This window comes from Condylostylus longicornis, unplaced genomic scaffold, assembly GCF_029603195.1.
Source record: "Condylostylus longicornis isolate FDR11 unplaced genomic scaffold, ASM2960319v2 ptg000114l, whole genome shotgun sequence".
Taxonomy (NCBI): domain Eukaryota; kingdom Metazoa; phylum Arthropoda; class Insecta; order Diptera; family Dolichopodidae; genus Condylostylus; species Condylostylus longicornis.
The window spans coordinates 849946-875550 of NW_026578082.1; the positions used below are offsets into that span (position 1 = coordinate 849946).

Consider the following 25605-nt stretch of genomic DNA (forward strand, 5'->3'; position numbering starts at 1 on the left):
TGAAATTAATTTTATGCAATATTTACGTGCTTTATTGTATGAACATGATTAAACATGTTTTTTTTTATAGTATTTTATACTTAGTTTGTTTTATACTTAATATTTTTTTTATATAATTATTTTTATTTAAAAAAAAATGTTATTCTTATACAAGATATGTGTGTGAAAGGATGTGTATGGAGATAGCCTAGATTTTTGTTTGTGTGAATGTATTTTATAAAAACTTATACTTTTATTTATATATTTTAATTTCGAATAGAGATTTAATATAAATAATTTATTTTATAAATAAAAATAATGTATACACACAAATATAAACATGTATGTATGTGCATAAGTATAAAAATATAATAATATCAAACTAGGTAGGTATAATCTTTACGAAAAAATTATTCAAATTTAAAATTAAGAACTCATATTTAAAAATTAATTCATAAAAAAAAATAATATATAACACATGTACCTGAATAAACAGAAAAATGGCGGGAAAAATTTATTCACAATATGACAATAAAATAATAAATTATTTATTGTTATAACAGTTAATAAAATTATTTTTATTAATTATTATTGATTCTAAATTTATTTGTAATACTTGTATTATTTGGATTAATTATATTACATAGACTTTGATTGAACATCTTTCACAGGAACATTGTTCTAATAATTTATACATAAAAAAAATGTAATTAAGCTTCAAAGTTGAGGCTCACAGTAAAAATTTACAAGTGTATTTAAATATTCTGTAAACTGTTCTTAGTACGTACCCCTAATTAAAAAAGAAATATTAGCTTAGGTGGTTATGTATATCTGTTCTGAAATATTTAAGTATGTAAGTATCTTGTAGAAATTTAATTGTTATAAAATTGCAATGAAATCATTCTTAATTTATTTATTAATTTGAAAAATAAAGTAAGCATTTTAGATTCAAAACTCTAGGCAATAAAATTGTACTAACTTACAAAACCGGCAAGTATTTATTCAGGACTTTTATTGTATTACAAATTATTGAAAATAAAAAAAACACTATATTTAAAATAATATTTAATTCTTATTCAAATCAAATATTTTAGAATTTTATATTCAAAAAGAATAACAATGCTATTATTCATCGGGAATCGTGACATTTTTTTATAAGAGTCTCTTTATATAAACGTAAAATATAATAATTCTCAAAGGCATTAAATGTGTGAATAAGTTGAGCACATGCACAAAAGAGACATAATACTTTTGTAGATGTGTAAAGGCATGCATTTTGTGAAAATCAATTTTTTAATTTCTAAAAAGCAGACGTCACATTTTTTTTTTAATCTTATTTATTTCTTTTTTTTTTTCATATCTATAAAATAATTATTATTTCTATTTATCTTCAGTTTTTTTTTTTTTGCGTAAAAATAGAATAACGCCTACAGGTAAATTTTTTTATGCAGGCAGGACTTTGCAATTTATATTTAAATTGTATACGTAAATATGTATATAAGAATGTAAAGTTTATGAAATATAAAAAATGCATTAAAAGATTATCATTTAACTACAACTATACGTTGGTATAAACATACTTTCTATTTGGTATGAATATCAACGTATACATATGCATACATAGATTCTTATATGTATGACTAATTTAAATTTTTTTGCTTTATTTTATTTTATATAACTGTGTGTGAGTACGTACAAATCACTTTATGTTATAAAATGAGTTTATATCTATTATATAATACTATATGTATGTAAATAAATATATTTAATTAAAATGTTATATTAAAAATAAAGGTATGCGATGACAGAGAAATTATACTTAGTAAATAGTTATACACTACACAACGCCAATTTGTATTTCGAATACTAAACTAAATCTACATATACAGCCACAACAGTTATAATAACATGAATATGTGTTTGGAGTGTCTAGATACACCACAGATTTGATACTGAAAACTTGTAACATATGCTATTTAAACCATTGAATTATTCATATAAGACTTTGTAATACTAGATAACATAGAATATGCAAATGGAATAGAGTATTAGAATCCCGAAATTCAATTAGGTTTGAAATAAAATAAACTGAATTTAAAAAAGAAAAAGCATTGAATTATCGTGTGGCCAGAATAACAGATCAACAGTTTGTCATTTTGTTTAGTAAACCTAAGTATCTATGTAATGTATATTCGTAAACACATGTGAAATTTTTGCTGTAGTCGAAATTTAAAATTTAATGTCAATTAAATATTAATATTAGATTTTCCGTTGACAAAAATCATTTTCGTTTTGTAACTAATTTCTTGACTTGAAGTAACTAAATGTAATTTTATTTATTTATTGAAAGACAAATTGCATATTATAAGTCAAAAACTTTATGAATTTCTACCAACATTGTATAAAGAAAATTTTTGTACTACATATACCTGAATATACTAAATCTCTAGAAATTCACTTCTAGAATCTAAATTTCTAGTGACGTTGTTTTAAAATAAAAAACTTAATACTCATTAGCGCCACTTGATTATTGATTAATTATAAAAATTGTTTTCTTAATAGCAATATAAACTATTAGCGTTAATTTAGAAAATTTTGATAAGTAGCTACTTTTCAATATAATTTCAGTATTCTAAAATACGTTTGGTATTATAAATTTTTTTTTTTCCAAAATTATTCATGAAAACATATGACTTAGTATGATTTTTATAAAGGTTGGATTTTAAAAACTATTAAAAAAAGGCGGACGAATCCATAAAAATATTGATAAAAATTCAAAAATTTTACATTAAACACTAAAGAATTTTCTATAGAATAGATTCTTATTATATTTGCTAATAAATTTATTCTATATGGGTATGAAAAATGCAATTTCTTGTATGTATAATTACTTGTTAATTATATGGATGTATGTATATACTTATATTTATATGTATGTATGTTATTTTCATATTTTTTTGACTGTACTTTCACAATATAACAGAAAATATATTAGAATAGAATAAAAAAAAAAAGTCGAAAAAAAAATATATGTAAGAATTACTGAAAATTATTTTCTTTAAAGAAAATCAAAAGAAAAACATAAATATCCTTAAATCATAATATGTACATACACTTGTACATATGTGCATATAGCCATACATATACGTATGCACAAATAAATCAAAAGGAAAAATTTACCTTTTAGAATGTAAATGTAAAAATAAATATAATAGTATAAGGAAAATAATAAAAACAAATATTTTTCTATACCTACTTACACCTTTTCCATAGAAGAAAAAAAAAACAATTTTTTCTTAATTATATATTTTAATTTTTTTTCTTCTTTTTCTTTTAATATATATAAAATAACACACAAATTATATTTAAATATATGTAGGTATATACCTACTTTTAAATATATTATATGTACATACATATATTAACAAAAAAGGGAAATATTTACATATAATATACTACACTAAATTATTGATATATTTTGGATTTATTCTATATTGAAGCATATACATAAGTATATAAACATTTGAGTGGTATTTTTGTATTTACATACATACTAACATACATAAACATACCTATTTATATAAAACAGATTTTTATGTTTGAACTCTTATAGAAAGAAACATAAAAAGATTTAAATAAAATATACTAGAAAATATACTATAGAATAATCATAATATACATACCTATATACTCGTATACATATATAATACATATATGCCATTAAGAAATTAAAAAATATAGTTAAAATATTTCGAATATTATGCATACATACATACATTCTTATGTATATTCTTAAAAATATCAGCATTTCTGGTAAAAAAAAAAAAAATAGTAATAAAATATGTTTAAAAAAAAAGAAAAGTCAGGACATGAGCACTATGCAATAAGAGTACATATGTATATGTACATATAAATCTACATATTATATACATTTTTAGTTCTACACATTCAATTTACTGCAAATATATAGAAAGTAAAAAATATAAAAATAACAGAAGAACAGTCTTTTTTTTTTTATTGGAATGGCTTTAAAAAAAATCTTTAAAAAAAAAAATAATAAAAAATTTACCTAGTTGCATAAATGCACACTATTGCATACATATAAGTAAGTATCAAATTTTCTTGTAAATAAATGCATTTAAGTACTTCAGTATGTATACTAAACATGTACTCGTATATATACATTGTTACATACTATGTAAGTGTACAATAAAATAATTTTAGTTTTCGGATAAAATTAAATATACATATATGTATTATGTATGTTAATATAGACTTAGAAAAATATCTTCTAAATTTTTTTTTATAATATTAAATAATTTTCTTTTTAAATCGAAATCGGTAGTAAAACAATTTTACCAGAGCATCATCGCAACATTATAAGACCAATGGAATATCTACGAACTCAATATGTATCTAAATATGCAGAATGAGGAGAAACAGTAATAATATAATAGATTAAAATTAACAATTTAAAAAAAATATAAAAATTAAATTTTATAATATCCTATACATTATATAGGATTATGTATTTAAAAAAAAAAACCATGATCAACAGTAGTTGGTAGGATAGTATGGATACCAGACATGATAATATAGCAAATATGCACCCAACATAATAATATACTTATGTTATGTATATCATAACATAAGAGACAACTTCAAAGGAGAGAAAAATACAATAAAACTTGATTCGAAAAAAAAAAAATAAAGAAAAAATTTAATATTAATATGATAGGTTTGCACAAAGAAATAAAAAAATAATATGAAAGCAGCAGACAACAGCTAGTAGGCACACTATGATGAAAATTCCAATATAATGGAAATAAATACATAAGGGTTATTTATGTAACATTTAATAAAGTTAAATGTTACACAAAAAAAAATGTTGTTTTTAAACATTTACCTAAATTTTTTAAAATAAAATTAATTCACATTCAATTCAAAAATAGTTATTTGAAAATGTTAATTTAAAAACTTAAAATAAATTAAAATAAATAAATTCCAAATTATTTTTGAATATGCAAGTTGGTATGCGGGTACTATCATTCACTTTATATTTTGTGTACACGCAAGGTACAATAATTATCACTAAATATTTTTTTTTTGCAAATTATAGATAATAATGGCGAATTATTCAAATACAACGCAAGGTTCAAATTTATAGGTTATATTGGTGAGTTATTCAAAAATAACGCAAAGTGCACAATAATTATCACTAAATATTTTTTTTTTTCCAATTTCAGACAATAATGGTGAGTTATTCAAATATAATAAATATAATAATTATTCTTTATATTATATACATTGCAAGAAAACCAATAAATTACATACAACTAAAATTTAAGAATTTGAAAATATAAAAATTAAAAATAGGCACAATTCCAACAAAATATTATAGTAAAAAAAATTTTTTTTTAAAAATTAAATCGTGTAAAAACTAAAAACAAAATAAAGAATAACTAAAATATTGAAATAATAATAATAAAAAATAAAATTTTTACTATGTCATTTGACTCTCTTACATAATAATATCTTTGATATACAATCTACATACAGATAAACATATACTTATATACATGTTATATAAAAAGCCACGCTACAAAATTTTAAATGATAAAGTTGCCTAGAAATTTTCATACTATATTCATATTTTTTTATTGTTGTTGTTGTTTTTCTGATTTATTCATAATATTTTTTTTTCGTTCGAATTCTCTTGTAATTAAAATAAAATGTAAAAATTTCTTATGAATCAAATATTTGAGATATTATTTATCGTAAGTATACTACCAACTTAATTTAATTAATAATTATTTTAAAATTGTGTAAATTTTATTTAATTCTAATCTTAAAACAGCTAAAATTTATACTTAATAATAATCATAGGAAAATGTCATAATAAAATGTGAGGGAAAAAAAAAATATTATTATTGTCAAAATTTCGAAACTTAACCTAAATTGAATTTTTTTTTTTTTATTTTTAAATAAAAATAGAAAAAATTTCTTTTATTAAAGAGTTTTTTTTTTTTTTGTTATTTTATTTTTTATTTTTGTTACCCTATATTTTATTCTGTATGTACCTAAATACCTGGCATGTCATTTTTTTGAGTACAATATTTTATTATTAATAAAAAAAAATAAAGAGAATAATATCATGTCGGCAATAATTGGCAACCTACATTCTAAATTAAAATTATCTACTTATAGAAAATAATAATACATACTTATTAATTTAATTAATTTTGAGAGAAAATTTTATATAAATTTTTTTTTTTTTGCTTTAATTAACACAGATACTAAATATTTTTTATTAATTTGCTTCATTTTTTTTTTTTTAATGAATAATTAATTTCAATATTTTATGTACATAATATTATCATAAATGATTATAAAAGTAGTAGGACAAGAGCAAGAAAAAAAAGTAAGGTTATGAGAAAAAATATAATTTTTTTGTTTTTTTTTCATTGTACATTATCTACCTATGAATTTATGTATATATATATAATTTTGTATATAAAAATTATTGTTAAATTTTTTTTTTTTTTGCTATACGTATGCATTTTATAATGTAATAATGATAATATGCTAATTAAATATTTATGTTTGTTTGTTTGTTTGTATATATATATAATATTTACCTTTTAAATTTTGAATATATAAGCATATTGAATGAGAATATTTATGTATATTAATTTATTAAATTGATTATTTATAAAATTTTAAAATAACATATAGAGTATTTTACACTTTTTTATAAATTTATAATTAAATACAAACACACGTACACACACACATTCATGCATGTATATGCATATTAATTATAATTTTTTTTTTTATTTATTTTTAAATTGTAGTGATTTTTATATTTTAAACATTTAAAATTTTGAATTGATTTTTACACATTTCAAAAAAAAATTCAATTGAATATCTTGAAAAATATTTTTCATTTCAAACTTTGCTTAAAAATTTTTTAACACACAACTCTTTTCATTTTTTTCTTGTTTAATATTATAATTTTTTAGTTGCTGTTGCTGCTGTACGTTGTTGTTATTATTTTTGCTTTTTATTAATACTTATAGTTTTTTTTTTTCTGGTTTTTATTAAGTTTTTACATATATAATATATTTATATACATATATTATTTTAAACTAAACGTTTTATATTTTTTCTCTCGTTTAAAAAAAAATGTTTTTATAATTTAAGTATAAGAAATTTTATTTTTTTTTCTTGTCCATATTAAAATTGGACTTTCATTGGCATTCACTACTAAACAAACTCTTACACACATTCATATTTGAAAATATTTATATTTATTTTTCTTCTTTTTCTTTTTTCACTCTACATGTACACTACATATGTATTATTTATATTAATATATATATATACATATGTTGTATATAATTTAAATACAATATTGTGAATTGTTGTTGTTGTTGTTGGTTTTATTTTATTTTTTTTGTTTGCATTTTTTTTTTTTTTTGTGTTGCTGCTGGTTCTTCTTGTATAACTACTTTTTTTTTTGCTGTTCTGTCTCTCTTATTATTGTTGTTTGTTTTTTTGTAAGTTTTTTTTTTCTTCTTTTTTTTTCATAAAAATAAATTTAAAAAATATATATAATATTTAGTTATATATAAGATAGTAAGGGCATAATATATAAGTATGTTTGTATGGATATTTTTGTTCATACAATATACACAAAGTTAATATATTTTATATTTATACATACATAAATATAAATTGTAGAGAAACGAACATAAATATGAATATAATAATATTAATATCAGTTTACATATATTTATATATTTATTTTTTTTATTAAAAATTTAGTATACATGTATATTCAAGTTATTACTTTTACTATTATTAATATTATTATTTATATAAGTACCTTATAGATTAATATGCAATATTAAAATTACAATGTATGAATGTGCAATAATATAATTTTTCAATAAGATAATATAATTAAATTGTAACTATATACATTTTCAATTATATATATAATTACATTTACAATTATATATATATATATATATATATATTTATATATATACTACACACATTCTCATTTATATGTATATTCATATTATTTTACGTATTCACATACACACATTTAAGTATAATATATAAAAATATTCGTATAACATATATGTATGAATAACTATAAATATGTATATAATATATTTTGTAATATTTTTGAAAATATATAAGTAAAAAAATATACTTAATATTGGAAATTTTTCTATATTTTCAAAAACAAAAAAATTTTTGTATTTAAATTAAATTTATTTTAATAACTTAAAAATAAAAAATAAAATTATTTAAAAAAAAATTCTCATAAATTTTTTTTTTTCTTATATTTTTTTTTTCTTTAAGCTAGTTATTGAACTCTTTTTTTTTCGGAACAAGTTTTTTGTTTAATGAAATTTAAACGGGAAGATATTTTGAAAATATTAAATTGTTTTTACTTAAATATTACAAAAATATTATAAAAAATTTAAAATAAATGATTAAAAGCCATATATATCTTATATATACCACATAATAATATATATGATGTATATACATATATAAAAAAAAAAAAAACACTGAAATTTTTCACATTTAAATGAAATTTTTTTTCTTCTTTTGAATCTATTAATATTTTTTAAATTTTTTTTTAATAATATTATTTTAAATAACCTTTTATTGAATATTTTAAATATTTTATTAATATATTTTACAATTTAATATTTTTTTCAAATTTTTTATCACAGAGATATAAAATTTTCACTTTAGAAACTCACAATGTACGCGCGTTAAATGAAACGCAAAGAAGAATCATAAAATAATAATAAGAAAAATAAAAAAACAAAAATAAAAATAAAGAAAAATGTATATAATATATGTATATATACTTAAATTCATACATATATTTATATAAAACTGGAAGCAAAAAAACAACAAAAATAAAAAGAAGCAACGAAAAATTCACGACGTAGACATTTATTTTTATATTGTATTTTTAAACACACTTACATACTACATAATGTAAATATCCATTTTTTTATATATATTCATACATATATTAAAATATAACATATTATATGTATAAATAATTTTTTTTTTTAATATATAATAACTAGTTATACACACTCTTAAATACAAATCACTAACCCATGTATATATTCTTATTTTATAATAAATCGCGGTATATATCATCATATTAGTAGGTACATACATATTTCATATAATATTTTTCTATAATACATATGGGTGAACAGTACTTTCGTGAATGTATACATACCTACATATATCATGCACTTTATTAAACAGAAAAACAATATGAAATTTTAAAGTAAAACGAATCAAACAAATTACAAACACATTGAAATAACTAAAAAAAAAAAGAATGAGATAACTATAAAATTAAGCAATACATTTACATTAAACTCTTCTTACATTTGCATTTGAATAGGAAAAATTAAAAATATAATAATAATAAACAACGAAAAAATTCATCTGAGGGATAAATAATTTTCTGTCTTGCTTTATTTTTATTATCATTATTTTGTCAAGAAAAAATCTCCATTAGTAAACTACATAATTCTCTCTCTCTCTCTCTGACTTATTTTTTTATTTTCATGAATTTATATTTTTGGATTGAATACAAATATGAGTTTTTAAAACAAAACAGCAGTTCCTTATGTTTTTTGTCCAGTTTTTGTTGATTAGTGATTACTTTATAAATTTATAAATTTTTCTTAATAGATTTCATAATATTCCGCAGTTTATAACATATTTTAATAATTATAAATTATATATTTGACAATCATCTGATTTTTATCTATGATAATAATTTTGTGTGATTAGATATAGTTTTATACAATAAATTGATTTTCTTAAACAAAAATTGTCAGATGTTATATATTTAACAGATAAAACGATAAGATTATATTTAAATTGACAAAAAAAAATAATAGCAAATAAATACTATAAATAAAAATTTGACAGATGACAAGTGTTTGAAAGCTTAAAGTTGAAATGATAGAAATACTATCATTCAATTTGTCACATTTTAAAATATTAAATTGATTTTGAATAGGCAAATATTATGTTTCAAACGTTGAATTCTGAAATCCAAAATTAATTTTTAAGGAAGTTATACTTTTTGAAGTAAATTTCTAAAATCAATTTAAATAATACACTATGACGCAATACAGAAGTCAAGTGATTTGCAGTACAAACGTCAAAACGCTTGGCTTCTGTAAATAAAGACAAATTGGCTGTGAATTAAACGCAGTACAATTGGCTTAATTTGACATTTGCAATGCATATAAAATAAATTTAAATTAAAATAATGAAAACCCGTTTATGTTTGTATGCAACAATTTTTTAAAGCATTTTCAAAAAAAAAAATTTATAAAACGTTTCCAAAACAAATTTTTTTTTCTTTTCTTCATTATTATTTTTCATTTAAAAAAAATGTTTGGCTGCCTGCCTAGTACATTAGTAAAGAGTACCTACATATTATTATGTACATCGTATTTTCCAAATATTTTGTTGATTGGTATTTTTTAATAAGAAAAATAATAAAAATATAGAAATTTACACATCTATACATCCGAAAATTTCTCATAAAAAAAAAAAAAATTTCATTACTTTGTATAGGTAAAAGATAAAATATTTACATATTACATATGTATGTATATAATATAATCATGATTACCCACCTATGTTGCATGAACACAAAAGAAAAATTAAAAACAAAAATTCCCGTTCTTTTTTTGTTTTATTTACTTTATGTTTTTTTTTTTTTTTTAGTATATAAATGATGTACAATATCCTTCTCTCCCTTTCTAGCTAATTTAGAGAAAAAGAGATAAAAGAGCAATGTTTGTGTTCTTTTTTCTTTTCTTCTCTCTGAAAGAGTATTTAGTACACTATATAAAATTATAATATGTCCATAGCTATGTACATATAGAGAGCATAGTAAAATAAATTAGGTAGGTAAATTTGGTACATAACGTATTTGGAAAAATATTATTAAGAGAAGAAAAAAAATCACAAAAATTAAAATAAAATTTTCAATCATATTTTCAACAGCGCAGAACACAAGTCTTTTTTCTTTCTCTACAGAAAAAACTAGCTCAAATAGAAAACTCATATGAAAAAGTTTTTGTTTTCGTGTTTTTATGTTTTTTAAATAAAAAGTACATATTTAGTTCAATACGGTTCCCCATATATCATTCTTAATATACACATGTATACACATGTTTTGTTCGTGTATAACAATAAATATACACACAAGCATACATCCATACAAGTTATATAAATAATTTATTTTCTTTGTTTCAAATATAAAATTAAATTATAGCATTAAATATCGTTAAAAAAAATAAAAGTATTCTAAAAAATATATTGAACGTTTTAAAATAAAATTTTTTTTTATAAAATATAAAAATTAAAAGTTTTTAATTTAAATAAATTAAATTTATTAATAATATAATTAAAATAAACTACATACATACATATGTATGTATATTTGTGACATATTTTTTTAATGATTTTTCTAAGAAAAAAAAAAAACAAAAGTGCCATAAATTTTCATAAAAAATTAAAAAAAAAATTTTTAGTTCCAAACCGTACACACATACTTATGTATGTATGTATAAAAATACACATAATAGATATTATATAGTTATAGTAGATAAACATATAATATGAATGTATGTAATAAAACGGTTAAACAACATATCTTGTATCTAAAAAAGCATAAATATTAAGAAAAACAAAAAAATAAAAATTACAAAGAATGTGGAATCAGTTTGTTGCCTTTAAAAAGAAAATATAAAATATTTTTTTTCTGGCTTTTTTTAATAAATATACATATGTATGTAAATAAGAATGAGTGAGTAAATTGATATTGAAAGGAGAAGGAAGGAGCGAAAAAAAGAAAAGAGTTGTGTTGTTGATATTGAAGAGGAAGAAGAGAAGAAAACCAGGAAAAAGTTAAACACTAAATAAGCTACACAACAGAAAAATGTTATGAGTTTTTTTTTCATTTTTCTTCTTTATATACACACATACATACTTTTAACTTGGTTTTTTTTTTGTATTAAGTACGAAAAACTAACCTGATGTTGACCTTGTTTGTGTGATTCTTTTTTTTTTTTGGTATAAAGAAAAAGAAGGGTAACCAAACTTAATAATTAACTGCTTAGTTCACAAATATTAAAAACAAAAGAGTATGAAAATTTATTTTCAATAAAAACTTGAATATTATGTATACGAATTTTTTTTAAATATAATATTAAAAATTTTAAAATTTGATTACCGAATGAGGTAGCTACCTATGTAGTTATTTAGACAAAAATTAAAAAAAGTATGTGTATCATTTACTCTTTAACTTATTATAATTATATGCCTATTATAATATTAAAAAAAAAATAGCTGCCTACAGAATTATTAATATGGTACATTATAATGTAAACGCTAGACTATACAAAATTATACGTATACATATATACATCTGTATGTCAACGTGATTATAATAAGGTAGACAACAAAAGTTTTCACTTTTTCATTGTTAAATTTGGAATGTTTTTTTTTCCTATTCTGAATTTAAAAATTTTGTTTTGTATTCCAAAAATTGACCTTTAATTACATATAATAATTTAAGAAGACATTAATGAGAATTTAACAATATTCTAACACAAACATTGATATGAATAGTTCCAAAAAAGGAGTTAAAATCCATATCTTAGATAATATCTTACAAAAATTACTAAAATATCAATGCGAAAAAATATTTTTACGTATAAATCTAAAGCCTTCTTTAATTGAATCCTAAAATTTTTCAAATTGCATATATATTTGAAAAATTGCAAACATAGCAGTAATTACAAACATAAAAGTGTTAGTCTTGTAACAATTTTTATATAAAGTGATTTTAATATGAACTATTTTTCTTTAAAATAGTATATTTTTAAGATAATATTTTTAATAGTGAAAATTGTGCTATATTTATGTTTATAAAAAAATGCAGCTAATAGTTTCTTCACAAACATTGCTAAATTTTCGCAAAATTTGTAGCGTAACTATTTCATAATAATTATGTGAACAAAGGTAGCGCATTTAAGTTAATATGAACTGTTTTAATTTTACAGAAAAATAAGTATGTATATAATAAGTATGTATGTAAATTGCATATTAATCACATTATGTTTTTGCAGCATGCATTTCATCTCACAGTTATTGTTTTGCAGTATTTTGTTTATGAAAATCTATAATATTATTATACTATATTTTGAATGTTTGAGTATCACACCCTCATAAGTATTTAATTTATATTTTATCTTAAATGGTCAAATTAGCATTGAGTTGTATGCTAATTTGACGAATCACTATCATAATAATACCGCGTATTACTGTTCTTGTTTTGTAATTTTTTGTTTATACGTTTTTTTTTTTGAATTACATAATTTCTTATACATACAATACATATAATTTTTTCCTAGCCTTAAATTCAAATTAACAAAACCAAAAATTTATTATGAATTTAATTTTTTTTCCAGCTAAAACAGGATATTTTATAATGAAATATTCATAAAAATTTTTCGAGAATATTAATTAAGAATTTAAAATTTAATATAACAAAATTATAATAAATTTAAAATTATCAAATATAGTTCAATCTATAAAAAATAAAATTAGTGTACATGTTAATATACATATGTATGTATGTATAAATGTACATGTGTCTACATACAAATACTAAAATTATAATTTTATTTTTTATTTAAAATTAATAGTTACCGGTATAACAAATTATTGATAAAACTTTTCATTTTACCTATATATTATATATTTTTTCATATATGTATATTTCTATAAGTAATGTATATACATTATGAGCTATTTAAAAAAAAAGTACACCTTTATTTTATTCAAAATTTCGAATGTAAAATAATTTAAAGAATTTTTAACATTATTGTTGAATAGCTGTAACAACATTTGAATTAGATTAAATTAGCTTTTGATTTGATGAATGGGGGTCGGTCAATTTTAAATAAGATTTTTAAAGGAAATATTTGGAATTTGGAAATGAACGTAGAAATTTCACAAATTATATAAAAAAACCACTTTAAAAAATTTCAAAGTGAAATTAATAAAAAAAAAAATATATCACGAATATTAAATATAAAGTAAGTTTTAGTTACATATGAATAAGTTTTTTATTTGAAATGTTCTTAGTTTGATTTTAATAAAACGCACATACATATTTCGTTCATAACATAGTTTTTTCTTAAGATTCGACTTAAACCATTTTTAACGAGAAAAGTTAACCGTGAATCATTTGTACATAACGCGTTATACGGAGATCATACCAGCGCGTTATACGAGAATACTCCTACAACGTGTTTTCCTATGACGCGGAACGAATCTACCGAGTTATAGAGGGGATTACTGCAATAGTACTTGCATGCATTAAAATGCTTGAACTTACACTGAGAAAAAAATTATAATTTACAATTGCCCAATTTTTTTTTTGTTATAAGAAAATTTACAACAACTTTAATTAAATTTTTTATTGTGAAAAACGAAACTAATGATACTCCGAAATAAGCGGAAGTTTTATTTGGTTACCTCATGATTAACATTGACTATTAAGTATATTATGGAATTATTGAAAATAATTAAAATTAACATAAAAAAAAAATTGTTCATTTCATAGTTCATTAATTCAATTATGATCAAAAAAAAAAAATTAATTTTAATTGAAACAAAAAGATAAATGCATACACAGATCTTATACCCATTATTTTTATTAATATTTTATAGAAATATTTACACACATTCATGTGCATATTTATAAGAATTATGTAGGTATACCTATATTTGCTTTTATGTATTTTATGTGAATAATATTTTCTTACAATTTATTAATTTTATTTACATACTATCGTAACCTTCTTATTCTATACAATTATTAAAAAAAAATAAAAATTTAAGATTTCAAATTAATAAAAACAATTAAAAATAAAAAAAATTAAAGAAATACAATCTTATATTAAATACAAGATTACACACTCTTGATTGTACATAGGTATGAGATAAATTTTCATAAAAAAAAAAGAAAATTGTAGGTAGGTAGGTATTTTTGGTTTATTTTTTCAAAAAAAAAATAACATTTATACATACATATGTACATAATTATTTATTATTGTTCTTATTTTTTTTTTTGTTGTGTTTTATTTTAGCGACGACGACGACGACAAAATAAGCATAGCAAGTTTTCTGTGTAAAATATAAAAATTAATATTTTCTCTCTTTCTATCTTCAATTTATTTATTATCATGTACAAAAAAAAATATTCAAAAAAAATAAAGAAATATACAAAACATTCAAATAAATAAAATATATGTATGTATACCTATGTGCTACTTAAAATATAAGATGTACATTTTACATATATGTATACGAACAAATATCTACACCACAAAAAAAAAAAATTCTTTTTATATTTACAAAATAAAAGGGAATTTATTAAAACAAAGTTATTTTTTCATTTATTTTCACATTTTATATTGCGCAAACTCTCTTCATCTTATACTTTAATATTTTTGGTATCAAGGAGTTCAAAGTTTCATAAAACAAAAAAAAGAAAAAAATTTGAAACAAGAAAATATATTGTTACTTTTATAATACAACAACAAAAAGAAACGATAACAGTAATAATCACAATAACAACACAATAATAAATATAATAAAAAAATAAAACAACAAAAAATAACAATAATAATAATATACGGATAAAAATAAATAAAAACAATAACAACAATCTTTTTACCATCAACAATAATATTGAGAGAAGTAGCACAAAATACGTACATACTTCAATAACTGGTTGGCATTAAACATAATATAAGCATATTATGTAGATACTTATATACAACATATGTATGGTAACTTGTATGGATATATGATAGATATACTGATATTGATACATATTGTGCATGGCTATGAATTTTTTTTCGAAAAATATTCTTGATGGTAAAGTGGTATAAGGTACGAGTAAAGAGATATTGAAACCCATTGTTTATTACAAAATTTCTTTTCTTTCATTTATTTTCTCTCTTCTTTTTGTTTTTTTTTGTTTTGTTCCTTTTTGTTACTCTACCATCCAAATGGAATATTTGAATCCCGTTTTGGATGAAACAAAATCATACATACATTATAAATGTATGTTGAATATGTACATATGTATATTATTTTTTACTGTGCATATTTTGTATTTGTATCAAATATCCAAAATGCTAGTATGTACAAGATAAAACAAAAAAATAAAAGTTTTTTTTTTGAAAAAATCAAATTAAAAAAAAAATCTTTTATAGTTTCTTAAACAACACGAAATTACAACCGGATATAAAAAATATACATTATGTACACACATAGCATCCATACATATATATATGTATATATATATATCCAGATTTGCTTGATGTTGTCAGAAACAAAGGAATGGAGGGAATATCTGATTCAATATATTAACGATACGAGCATCAAAAGAAATACTCACACATAGCACAATATCACGGTAACAACTACAATAGAATGCAATTTCTAAATTTGAGAAGATGAATGAAGTTTATTGACCATTTTAAAATGATCTTAAAAAAATAAAATAAAATAATTTTATTAAATTTTAATAAAATACAACAAAAATGGTTTTAAATACCTTGCAATAAAGATAAAAGAATTAAAAGTTCTAATATTTATAACAACGTCACAATATCGGTGAGAACTAGATTACTAGCATCCTTTTTATGAACATAAATGTCGCGAAATACTTATGGAAACGTCTAATATTTTCAAAATTAGGCCAATTTTAAGTACATTTAAGAAATTATTATTCTTGAATTTTCCAAACGTATTTCATAAATTTGTACAACTATAGTTTGTTAAGGGTAACAAACGAAATCATGACACACACAAAATTATTGACAGTAAAACGTTAAAATATTTATGTCTATAGATGTGTTACTTTATCCGCAGGAATACTTTTCTAAGAAACTAACAAAATTTTTAAGAAACAAAAAAAATATTAATGCGAATAAGGTATGGGTACAAAATTTTTGTTATATATAAGAATCTAAACCAAAATAAAAGGAAATATCAATGACTCATTAGAATTATTACTCATTCATAACAACTAAAGCATCAATTAATAATTGCGTTCAAAATTGAAAATAAAAATTTGCGTTCACAATAAATAACCTAAAACTTTGACTTAGGATAATGACAAAAATTTATTTATAAAGGATCAACAACAAAATTCAATATTATTGTCTTATCATATTAATTTTCCCGTTGTAGAATATACAGACGGAACAAGATATTTTATTAAATCATAATGAAAATTTCACTCAACAATTGCAACATACACTTTTTTAATTAAATTAATATTATGGATTAAAAAACATTATTTGCCAAGATGTATTCGTATTTATCATTTGATAAAATGCATAATAATCTAGTGCATATACTCACAAATACACAAAAATATTATTTGTATATATTAAATTAGTACATTACAATATAAAATGTAATTATGAAAATGTGAATTCAATTTTCATAATGAAAATTAAGTCATTTGAAAAAACACCACAAAAAGAAGAAAGTAATCAATGAAAATTGAAATCCAAGTGAATATTATTACTGAATAAAAACAAATGGCAGAAGGTTGAGAAAGAGGAGAAGGGCCGGAGGGGGAGGCTTTTAATTCAAATGAAATTTGAGGATTTCTAACACAATGTAATCTTGTATTAAGTACGTGTCTGCATAAATTGTAACAAATTTTTTTATAAAATTGTATAAAAAAAGATTCTTTATACTTTATACTTGTAGAACTTCAGTAAATTAACACAAAAAAAAAAAATGTAATTTGAAAAATTTTCTATTCTTTCAAGAATTTTTAAATTTGATATTAACATTGTATTTTTATATAATAATTAAAAAAATAAGAAAAATTTTAACAGAAATACACAAAATTTAAAATATTAATTAATTATAATAAATATTTTTGATGAGCTTAAATAGGAAATTAGGAAAATCCAAAATTTTTCTTCACCACTAATATTGTTTGCTCGTACGTACAGGTGAGTAAAAAATTTTAAACACAAAGAAAAAAAAAACAAATTACATAAACATTTAAATTTCCAGGCTTTTTCCTCATTTAACCCTTCCACGTCTTCACAAATTTCTTCCTTTTTGTTATCTTCTTCTAAGTCATATTTTCCTACTTCCTTTTCTATACCCGCTACCCTCCTTATCCTGTTCCCTCACTCATCCTTATTTCTTTTTATACTTCCACCGTCTCTTTACTATTTTTGTTCATAATATTTTGTATGACACCAAAAACATCTAACAATAAAAAAAAAAAAATAAAAACAAATAAAACAAAACCTTTGTTATGAAAATTTCTCTCTTCTCTTTTAAAACAATATTATGTTACTTAGTAAAAACAGAAAATAACAACAAAAAAACAAAGAAAATTCTAGCTTAACAAACAAAATAAATAAATAAAAATTCACACTATTCATATAAAAACACACTCATATATTCTCACAATTTTTAAATATAAAATAAAATATGTATAACAAAACAATATAAAATTTATTTAGTTGTGTTCAGGATAATCAAAAGAAAAACAAGAAAAAAGAAAATTTTTTTTTGTTATAGAATTTTCACCGAAAAAAAAAAAAAACGAAAACACAAGAAATTTTCTTTCAAATAGAAAACACAAAACACAAAGGATACGACGGACAAAGACGACGACGACGATAACAACAACGACGACAACAACGGCAATAACGAGAGTATTTTTCGATTATTTTTGTTTTTATTTTTCATTTTCAAAATAAATCATTGCGCATGATCAAATACTGTTGTTATGATTGTTCCTGATTATAGCTACTAGGCTAGGATAATTTCTTAATATTTTTCCTATATAGGTACTGTTATTCATGTACTATTTAAATACTCTATTTTATATTACATAGGTAAATTTGCAGCGTTATATATAGTTACGTTATGTATATTTATAGAAAAAAAATTACATATATATAAAGTAAATACATAACAATATACAGTGTATGTAAATATGTATTAGAATTTACAATACTTATATAACAAAAAAAAAAGTTATTATAACTTTATTTTTTTAGTTAATAATCTTATTTTGAAAATTATATAGCTAAATGTAAATATTTTCTTTCTTTTATATATTATTCAAAATTTATATATACATTATACGAGTATGTATATAAATTACATAAATGAATAAAGATGTTTTTGTTTGCATTTACATTTCGACATTATTATGTAAACGATATTTTATACACATATGTATATGTATACTTACAATATATTGGGTATTTACAATAGTATAAACATTCACAATAATTGATGTTATCAAAATTATATTGTAATTCCATTTAATAAAAGTAATAATTATAAATATTATAAATTGAATTTTTGATAAATTATTAGTAAGAATTTTATTTAATTAAGAAATCATTTTCTTTTAATTCATAATTATTTAATTAAGAATAGAAAATATAAAAAATGAAATTGTGAATTCAATTCAATTCAATTTTGTTAATTAATATGAAAGAAATATGTAATAAAAAAAAAAATAAACTGTTATATAAACTGTATTTATTATAAAATATAATTTATATTATTTGTCATCAATTGAACATTATTTTAAATTATTATTTATATACATAATATTATAGCATAAATATACTTTTTCAATTATTGTAATTTATTCTATATATTTTATATTTTAATTTCAGAAGATAATTTAAGTATTATATTATTGATAATTAGAGTAATATTCTTATTTGATTGAATAGTTTACTAATAATTGTCAAAAATATTATAATAATTATTTTCTGAAAGTACAATATAAAAATATAGAATTAAAATTATACAATATATGTAAATTTATGTTACTAATTTCATTTTCTAAAATAATTGAATTATAATTTTATATTATTTATTGATTTCCCTCCTTTATTATGTTTAATATCAAAAAGTGTCTAGCTACTATAATTATTAGCATCGGTTTTAATATGTTATCATTTTATTGTTTGTATAGAAATTTCTATATCTAGGAATTTCCTTGCTTTGAATTTTTTTTCTATTGTAACACATTATAATATATATATATATATAAATAGTATAATGATAATATTATTAGTCATAATGAAGGTATACTTAACATGTAATTGATTATTGAAAATATTCAAATTAATATGACATTAATTTACATAGGTAAATTGAAAAGTTATTAACTCAAAAAAAAATTAAGGTTATAATTTAGAAAATGGTGTTAGAAAAATTTACGTGCATAAAATTTTGTAGCAGATATCTACTATTTTAAATCAAATTTATTTAAATACCCTATGAATATCAAAAGTTTTCCAAATTCCATAATTTAATGCATGCAAGAGAATTTTTTACAATAAAATTTATAGGATATTAAAAAATGTAATAAGTCAATTTCTCTTTGTAAAAGCCAATTATTTTATTTCAATTACTTATTTCCCATTAAAAAAATTTATTATATTTTACTTTATAATTTAAATTAATAAAACATATTTCAATAACTATTTATAGTATTCAAGATTTATTTTAAAATTTCTTCACATACAAATAAAATATATTGCAATTTTCAAACATATTAAAACCAGTACAGTAAAAACAGTAAACAACAAACGGTATGGTTTATAAATTTAACAAACTCCCAGAAGTATGCAATGTCTGTAAGTGTGTACTTTTATTGTAAGATTTTAATGTGTGCATGTAGGTACATACAACAAAATCTTTTCTAGATTATTATTTTTATGCCTCTGTTTTGCGTTTAATCTATTTTGTACTGTCTAAGCAGGTGATTGGCCTACTGTAGAAGACCATTTTTTCGTCGTGGTAAGACGTCGCCAGTTTTTTCCGCCAGATGTCGCTGCGGCTATACCCATCCCTGACGTTCAGATGTTGACGTTGACGTGGTGTTGTATGTCAGATGTCAGTGTCATTTATTTTTACATATGTTTATTGTATTATTATATTATTTAGATAGGTTATATTTTGTATTATTTATTTGTTGCTGCTTACATATTGGATATAGAATTATAGGTAATTATTTTATATTAATTTTATACTGATATTAGATATTATTTTTTAGCTATATTGGTACCGCTGTGGCGATAGAATGCATCATATAATTAATGCGGCACCCGTGGGATTTGAACCCACGCTCCCCCGGTTGGTTACATATCTACAATCTAGTGTTTTACCACTAGGCTACCGGGGCCACTTTATGCCTCTGTAGTGTACTTAAATTTCTTGTAAGCTAGGTTTTTTTTTATATTTTTACATTATTTCATGGGCCTATTGAAAACTTACAATAAAATATCGAATATGAGACAATGCAGTAAATTAAATACATGAAAATGAATACATACTCTTATACATATACATAGCCATGTACATATATAGTATTTTGTATTTATAGAAAACAAAAAAAATTTATCACCTGTACAAACAACATAAAACGTTAAAAGACAACAAAATGAAAATTTTGCATATGTTTAGAAATTTTTATTTTAAATTGTAAGTTTTATTGTTATTGTTTCACTTTTGAGGTTAACTACACATTATTATTCTTATCACTTCTCTTATAAAATTAAAAAAAATATATATAAATTTTAGTTTTGTTGTTTTTTTTTTTTAATTTAAATTTTTTTAAATTGTATTTAAAAAATTATAAATTAAAATTGATTTCTTTTTTATCTTTTCATTTACATAGAATAAAATATGTAATGAAAGAATTTGAGTTGCATATTTTCGGGAGTAAAAGCTCTAAATCAGTACTAATAAAAGGTAATTATTACGAAAGAGCTTAATTATATTCATAAGTCTAATATTTTTGTATGATATTACATAACATAAAATTAAATGGCGAAACTTAGTTATAAATTGCGACTTCACCCATGAAATTCATAAGAATTCATTATTATTTCATTCATTGAAATTTTTAGGCATCCAGTTCATCTAATTTTTAGTATATCAATATTAATATTAATAAAACGGATGACACTCGATCATAACGCACTTTTTTTGCCTTTTTGACTTTATTATAGTTTATAGAATAAGTACTAAATGCATAATTTAAATTATTGGCTAACAATAACCAATAATTATGGTTATCAGAAATTAATTATGCTTAGACCAAGCATTAACTATGTGTCATGGAAAATAACACTTCCACGAAGAACTTGAAAATTCAAAAAAACAGCTGTCGAAATTAGATGTAAATAAAAAAAAATAATCCATTATTTGTTCCCACCTTTTGTATAATGCCTAAAACATTCTATTTTAGGCATTTACTCTGAAAACTCTAAAGATACAATTTCTGCTTTTATATGTACATATATAATTGCAAATTTCCTTTAATCCAATTAATTATAGTTGATATAAAATTTTAAAATATAAATCTTAATTATCATTTACATATTATATCCAAATCAAATACATAAATATCTATGTAAATTTTAACAATATATTATATATGTAATAATGATAATGATAACAATATTATTAGGTAATAAAAACTTAACATTACTTATTCCCTTCTCCCCGGCTCTCCCACTCTATGTTATCTGTTTACAAACATACATTCAAATAACAAACAAATCTAATAATCTATCCTTCTTTTTTTTATGATAATAAAATATTTTCTCTTCTCTTCTTTTCTTTTAATATACTATTATTTTTCTATATTACATAAAAAAACTCTCATTCCTCTGTAACTTATATTACAATATCTCTGTCATTCTATAATAAAATTCTGTTATACATATGTATAAAACACGTACATTTTATTCTTACACTTGTGTACATATTATTTTAAGCAAGTTACATTATAAAAATTTTTTATATTAATAGTAAAAGATAGAAGCAGTTTTCCTAATAAAATACAATTATAATATAATTATATACTTTTCAATTTGTATTAAGACATAATGTGTGTTGTTTAACACTTATATAAATTCTAGAGATATGATGTAATTATTGAATAAATGTATGTAAGTATGAAAAAATGTTTATTTTTTTTTTTCTTATAAGTAGCTTTAGATTTTGTAGTAATGCAAAAAAAAAAATTTGCGCAGAATCAATGGGTACCTATACTGTTCTAGAAGTGCTAAAATAAACAAAGAATAAAATTCTATACTAAGTACATACATACATAAATTTTCTATTCATACATACATTTTTTATATTAATACCATATTTTTGTTATTGTTCTTATTATTATAGAAATATCCAATATTCATAATAGAGAAAATATTACAGTTATGTACATAATATTTGAATAGGTATAAGGAAAAAAAAATCAATAAAGTTGAAAAACGAAAAATAAAGAAGGTTTTTCTAATATTTTGTTCTAGAAAATTGAAAAAACAATATTTTTAATTCCATTTCTAAAATTAAAATTAAATTTTAATACTTTTTGAATCATAATTAATTTTATGTGTATAGTGTCGCTTGTTGATAATTATTATAAAAACAATACTTTATATTATAATCATAAATTTTAAGGTAAGAGAAGGTATACACACACAATATTTGGGGACAAAGAACAAAAAAAAATTTCTAATTTTCAACGCTAAAACGCTAAGCAAAAAAAAAGGAGCTCAATTATGACGTAATAGACAACGAACGAAAAAAGAAAATACAAATTGGGGTCAAAATATGATAAACATAAGTATACACATATATACATATACATATAACCATAATACTAAATAATTTTAATAATAAAAAGCACAAAAAACAAAGTTCTAAATTAACAATTATAACATTAAAAAAAATATATTATAATTAAAAAATAATAATTAAGTAATGAAAATTAAATAAAACTGCAAATTTTATTGGAGTAAAAATTAACGTTATGCGGGTATAACACTATTTTAAAAGTTTAAATGTAACAAAAACGCGATTTTTAATTAAAAAAAATATTACGTAACATTATTTACTAAAATATTTTAGAATATTAATAAAAAAAAATAAATAAAAATAAAAATGTAAATATAAAATAGAAATTAAATACGTTCACATTATCTGATTCTGTTATACACATATGTATATACATATATTGATATGTATATAATTTAATTACATTATACATGCAAAATAATGTGATATACTTATTCAAAAATTTTACTGTGTTTGCCTTTATATTTAAAATAATATAAATATGTATAATAACATTTTAATAAAAAGTCAAACCATAAAAAGATTAAGTTAACGTAAGTTGTAAGGGAGGTAACAATAAATTCGATTATGTATACTAGAATGCCTAAACGTTAAACCAAAATAAAAATAAATTTTTCCTATAAAGTTACAAATTTTGACTATATTTCTAGTAACCTATTGATCTGTTTCATTTATGCCAAGGAGTTTTTAAGAGGGGTAATTATGCATATTTATTCTGATTGAGAGTTATTTCAATTTTTTATATGTGGAAAATGTTAAAATCTGGAACATTTAAATTTACAGTTTAATAATTATATTTGCTATAGGATTTCAATATAAAATCAGGCTTCATTTACAAATTTGGTATTTCCACTTAGGTGCTTCAGATTAGCCTAAATTATTATGGAAATCAGATGATTTTTTTGAATGGCGTTATAAAAATAAAATCAAAGCTATAATTTTTAATTTAATCGTTATAACTATTTCTGTCACTTTTAATTTTTGATAAAAATGTAAAAGGAAAAGTCAAAATTTCATAGTCATGCATAGTAAACATATGTTTTCGGACATTCACTACATTTTAATTATAAAAATCTTCTAAAATTAAAATAAAAAATGAATTTAAAGATAAATATAAAAAATAATATAAAAAATTTTTAAATAAAATTCATTTTGAAATTTCAATTAAAATTCAATATTTTGATAATAATTGAAAACAAATAACATCACTGGCAAATAATTAATATTATACATAGTATATGCATATATACATAAATATTTAAATACCTAATATAATTAGATACAAGGAAGTTCAAAGGCTTCTTAAATATATGTATGTATGCTCAAAATTTTCGAATAAACAATTTATCCTTTTTATTCTTTGTATGAGACGCCACTAATTTAATTTACTCCTATTTTTGTCACTGAAATAATTTTGATATATTATTAATCTTTTAAAATTTCTCCTAAAATTTCCTTTTGATTGAATGAAAATTTTAATTTTCTTTTTTTAATTATTGAAATAGAAGCATTTTTCATATCAGATCTCATATTTCTATGAAAAATATAATTTGTGCATAATGATATATATATATATACATATATATATATATATATATATATATATGTATATCCAAATATATTGTAATTTAAATAAGTGCATATGAGTGTGTATGGTATTTTTACCCTGAAAATCTTTTAGTATTTGTAAAAATACACGAAGCATTTCCAATACTTTTAAAATAGATAGCTAATCATATGTGTATTATATTGAATTTCTTTCAATTAACCATGTTAGTTTGTATGCAGTTATATCTTTTG

General features: G+C 20.3%; 1 protein-coding gene across 2 annotated transcripts in view; it reads right to left on the reverse strand.

Moving 5' to 3' along the window:
* Positions 1-6755, reverse strand: part of LOC129614659 (uncharacterized) — a 36558-nt gene extending 29803 nt beyond the window's left edge. For both annotated transcript variants that reach the window (XM_055529390.1, XM_055529389.1), the window contains exon 1: positions 6618-6755. The gene's annotated coding sequence lies outside the window, so the exon portion shown is untranslated. The remainder of the gene's footprint in view (positions 1-6617) is intronic.
* Positions 6756-25605: the final 18850 nt, after the last annotated feature.